Source organism: Gavialis gangeticus, unplaced genomic scaffold (genome assembly GCF_001723915.1).
Source record: "Gavialis gangeticus isolate Ggan-Ray unplaced genomic scaffold, GavGan_comp1, whole genome shotgun sequence".
NCBI lineage: Eukaryota > Metazoa > Chordata > Crocodylia > Gavialidae > Gavialis > Gavialis gangeticus.
Genome location: NW_017728996.1, coordinates 3,246,631 through 3,251,942, shown reverse-complemented (window position 1 = coordinate 3,251,942; position 5,312 = coordinate 3,246,631). Strand labels below are relative to the sequence as shown.

Sequence of the window (5,312 nt, the reverse complement as noted above, 5' to 3'; positions counted from 1 at the left end):
CCCTCCTGGCCTCTGTGAGAGGGCAGTGTCCCAAGGGGCTGGGGTGATCTACGCCGAGGTGACCTCCCTGAGGTGCTCTACTCTGAGGTGATCTGCGCTGAGGTGACCTCCCTCCTGGGCTCTGTGGGGGGAGCCCGTCGTCCTGTTTGCGGGAGCAGTCAACGCCGACCCCGGCGGCTGGACCCGGGGGCTGTTTCGCTTCCCGCGTTGGCCTCTAGCGCTTCATTTTGCCCGGGCGTGCAAAAAGGTTAGCGACGGCCAGAGTTAGGCACTTCAGTAGTGACCGACCACCACATGCGTTTCCTGGGGGAAGTGGGATCCAATTTATGGTGAAAACTACTTAAAAAAACAAAAACAAAAACCCAAACAGTCCATTTATAATCGGTACCAGAAGTGTCTTGAAGGCGATCAAAATGATTTTTGCTCGTTTCCTACAGATGGTCTTGTCTTCTAAACAGTAGATCAGAGCCTGGACACCTGACTTGTTAGTTTGGCCCTGCTTCTGACTCCATCTGACCGTTGGATGGGTCATTTTTGTTTACTTCTGTTGCATGTTCCACTATGACCAAAATTAAGTCAATTGGCAACAAAACAAAAAAAAAGTTTGTAAAAGGGTTTCTGGGTACGCGAGTGTATTTTAGTTTAAAAGTGGCATGTCTTTTTCAAATGTAGGCAAAACTGGCTCTTTAGAAAAAAATGTTATGTGCAAAATTTTGGCATGGAATGAGTGTGAACAGTGGAGCTGAAAGCCTCTGGAAAGTAGCGTTTACCGTGGGAATAAGTGTAACGGCCTTAAGTAGAGTCGTATGGTTAAAAAAGATTTCTGAGTAATGCAAATATTTTTTCCTTCACTTTCATCCAGATGAAAGAATTGTGCAATAAAGTTTAGCTTTGTTTTTGTTTGCTTGTATAAAATTTAAAAAATGCTTCTTAAAATGAATGATACATATACATTCTCTATAGGTGAGATTGCACCAATATTTTGAAGAAAATATACATGGAAATGTTTCTGTTTCTATCTGTCTGTCTAGGAGTCAATATATTTATGGGGGGGTGGACAAACTAATATATATATATATATATATATATATATATATAGCTCCCCCCCCATCCTCCATAAGTTGAAAATCAGAGTACATATTTATGGATTTGGCATTGTTTCTCCCAGCAGAGAAAAAGCGCCCAAACACGAGCGCCACACTTCACAACTGTTAATGCATTTCAGATGATTGTCGTGGGTAGCTATGGTTTTGTAAACAAACTACATTTTTGTGTCATCACTGTAACGTGGTTTCTACAGTATTGATCACTTTTACAACAGAAGAGAAGACTTAAAATAACATAGGCATGATTATATTGTTTAAACTAATAAAGACAATTTTGTTCTCTTTGTAATGCAGAAAGATAGTGTTTATTTCAAGTGATTACAAAATACCACCTTAACTGGGCCATTTCCTTAGGCATTTTCCTGAATATGCTTGCCAGATCCATCTTATGTTAGATATATTGTTATCAACCTCAATGTATTGCTTTCTTATGAGTTTTATGGGATCTTGCAGGTTTAGAGAAACTAAGCATGGGAAGTGACCAGAGTCCTTGTATAGTAATGACAGGAAATTGAGCCTATAATTTATTTGTTTTCTGTGGGAAGGTGAAAATACTCCAAAATTGCTATTGGTATGCCATTGTTTTCCAAATACAGTGAATAGTTAGTACTGTGGGTGCAAGAGTCTTTGCTGATAAACATTTTGCCCAGTGTGTAACCTGTGCCTCTACTTCATCTGTATGATTGCCCATATTATTGTATTTTTCCTTAGTTACAGAGGAATCTGTCAGTAACTACATGGGCAGAGGATAACAAATACTAATTAATGTCTAAAAATTGATTCTAGCAGCTTGGTTTCCCCTGCTGTGCTCCAAAACTCTCGAGTGCACTCCTTGTTTCTTTAATTTCATGAAGTATGTGTGCTTTCAGTTGCTGCTTAAACCAAATAGATCTTTACTGTGCCTGCAGCAGTGAGTTCAGGTCTCTTGGCCTCTTAAAAGTCCAGCACTTAAAATCTTTTGGAAGAAGAAAAAAGGGAAGGGGTAGTGAGGCGAATGGCTGGAGACCAGTGTTAATAGCTTTCACCCTTGTGTCTATCCTAGGTTAGGCAGGAACGAGAAAGATTAGATTTAGATCCAAGCTTCAAGTGTGTTCTGATATGGTACTTTGTCCAGAATTGTGTTTTGTAATAAATAAAATACTCTGAGTTATATTATTCCATGACAAATGAGAAATATGTCTTTTTTTTTCTTCTTTTGTTTTGATTCCTAAGACTCCTGGGACCTGCGGATACATGGTGGTAGTTGTACATGACCAATTCCCTTTGATTTCATTGCAAGTTGTTTGCAAACACTGGCTGCATAACCAGATCTCTGGTATTCCAAACTATGTTTAAAAAATTATGTTTGGAGTAATAGCTAACATAAACAGGGAAACTCAATCAAGAAGTGATAGAGGAGCTTGTCCACAGCAGTACAAACCAAGTTGTGTCGTGGCAATTTTTGCTAGTTCAAAGAAACAAGCAGCATAGAAATATCCATAGAAAAATAACACTGCAACTGATAATGGACCAGCTTGTTGTTGTCTTCCAAACAACTATTCAATGCGTGAGCAGAATCATAGGTTGAATCAAGAAAAATGAGTGTACTCATAGTGGAGAGCATACTGAGCCTGAGTAGTGGAATAGAAAGGAATTGAGTCAGGAAATTAAACTTTACTCTGAAAAGTCTATGAAAAAGCTTTACTCTCTGCTATATAAAGAAAGGAAAATGAAAATCCATCTAGTGCAAAAAGAATAAAATCTGATACAAATTTGGAGTCATCTTGCACACAAAAGTAACAGGAAGGATCGTTTCAGGTCAATCCTATTTTTTAGTCTATCACAGGCTTCCTGTTTACCCTTAAGGGAAAGTTAAGCTCTGTGCCTCAGTTTCCCCCAGAAGTGAAATGGGATAACAACTGCCCAGGGGAGTGGCAAAGTTTAATTCAGTAATGCATATAGAGTATTTTGAGACCATGGGGTGGAAAGATTTATTAATGCAAAGTATTATTAAATACATGTAACCCCCAAACAACAGGTAAAACATCTCTTTAATGGTAGGGGCTAGCCCAGAAACTGCTTTTTGCAATATAACGTGCAGTAAGTTTCCATTTTCCATCAAAGATTGCAACAAAAAAGTTACTTCCTCATATTGCTTTTGCTAGTGTATACTTGTGATAATGTTTCCTGTGAGCACATGGCTCTGTAAAGTGTATTAAGTATACCTGCGTCTTCACAGTCTAACAAGAGTGCAAACTGAGGTTTAGCAATCGCTTTACTGGGACATGGGCACTGGACTGTTGGATTTTGTGCAGGGTTTGCAGTACTTCTGCCACGCCTTGCCAAACCCAGAGCAAGGCGGTCTCTAACTCCAGTGTCAGAGCATGATTTGGTGTGCCTTGCATAATAGCATCTCAGCTTGCCACCAGGAGAGAGATCCAGTTTTCTGTTACTCAGTGATGCTGGACTGAATATACAGCATAAAGGGATAGTGTCATACATGCTAGCTTCTCAATCTTAGGCTGCTCCCATTCATTCTCTTTAATATGCAACTCATGATGCCTCTGGCTGCTGTGTTATGGGTCTCCCAAGTTTTTTAATGTAGATTGGATGTTGCCTTTTTATTTGTATATCAGGGATAATAATGCAGGGACATCTGACCTCAACAGGAAAAAGGAAGAAATCGAGTACCAGCAATTTTTTCCAAGCTCGAACAACGCATCGGTGATCTACTGTAACCTGTATGTCACTTCTCAAATGGAGTCTAAAATGTTGTTTGTCTATCTGCAAGTATATTTCAGTTTATTTCTGCAGAACTGATTATTCTAAATACAGTCTGTGTACTGCAGATTTTACTTGGCAGATGGAAAGTACATTGCACTTTTTGTGCAGGGAGTTCTTAAGAATATTTATTTGGTTTGTCCTATAATGTTTCTTTGGCAGTCAAGTCCGTCTTAACTATTAGGTGCCAAATATGCATATGTCTTTGTTCTGAAAGAGTTGTTTTTTTAGCACAAAAGATATGCAGTGATTGTAGATGAGTCCCTTTTCTATAGCAAAGTTCATAGATACTTTGTGTCAAGCCCAAACATTTTTCCTTACAAAAGTTAACAAGTAACTTCTTTCTGTAGCCAGTTGTAGCTCAGCTTCTAGCACATTATATATGTTTTTGCAGCTAGCTTCTATTCAAAAAAATGTTCTTCCTCTTGCTTTGCATACACCCATCCTCTTAGTTTTGCTTGGGATCCACGTTCATATTTCTTTGTTGAAAGTCATGCAGTTAACATTGCAATGATGAAAAAGTAGGGAGTAGTTTAAATGCAAAATGTTCATTTATATATTTAGTTATTAAGTGTGTGATATCAGAATAATCTATCACACTTTTATTGGTGATGTTAAAAAAAGAAAGCTTTAAAGACTACCACAGTTGTCCGGTGTAATCTGCACAAACCAGTCGTACCACCACACCCAGTAGTTTCTGCATCAGACCCATCTCTTTTCTATGACACACGGCAATCTTTTAGAAATATAACTAGTCTGGGCTGAAGGACTTTGACAGAGACTTCAGGTCTTCCAATCATTTTATTTTGCATTTGATTCAGCATTAGGTATCTTGATTTAATTCTTCAGCATCCCTTGTCCAGAGTAGTTGAGTGTGGGATTGCAGAAGAGCAAAAACTGTTCATGTTCTTAAAGAAATATTTCAATCTATTAATAAAAGGTATATATTTTCAAAGAAAAGGTTTCTTTGTAAAACATAAAAAATTGTGTTGGGTAGTTAAGGGTAGAATTCAGTCTGTTCTTGTAGTTAAAACCATTATTTTGAGCAAATTCATTCTTCAGTAGTTGCCAGATTTTTATTTTAGCACTGCATTTCCTCACGTCCAGAAGCTGCTACTGAGTTGTGTATTTAACCTATGCAAAAGACTGGCCATTTAAACACATCAGCTTATACCTCCAATTTACCAAAATTCCAAGTGTGTCAACAAAATAGTGAAAACAAACCAAAAAAATCTGGCTCTGATTTCTCTGGGCCATTACAAAGTCTTTGTGATAAACTCTGAAATAGCCAAATTTGAATATACAAAATTAAGTTTGCAGTAAAAGGCTTGAGGAGCTTACTACAATTTGGTTCTTAATGAAGACAGCTGAACAACTTGGACAACAACGCAGAACTGGGCAAATGAGGGGTAGGAAGTCTGATTACATTCCTACATTTAAAGTTCA

General features: G+C 38.2%; 1 long non-coding RNA gene across 1 annotated transcript in view; it reads left to right on the top strand.

Moving 5' to 3' along the window:
* Positions 1-43: 43 nt before the first annotated feature.
* Positions 44-5,312, top strand: part of LOC109288411 — a 16,236-nt gene continuing 10,967 nt past the window's right edge. The window contains exon 1 of the long non-coding RNA XR_002095134.1: positions 44-3,826. This is a non-coding gene — a long non-coding RNA (uncharacterized LOC109288411). The remainder of the gene's footprint in view (positions 3,827-5,312) is intronic.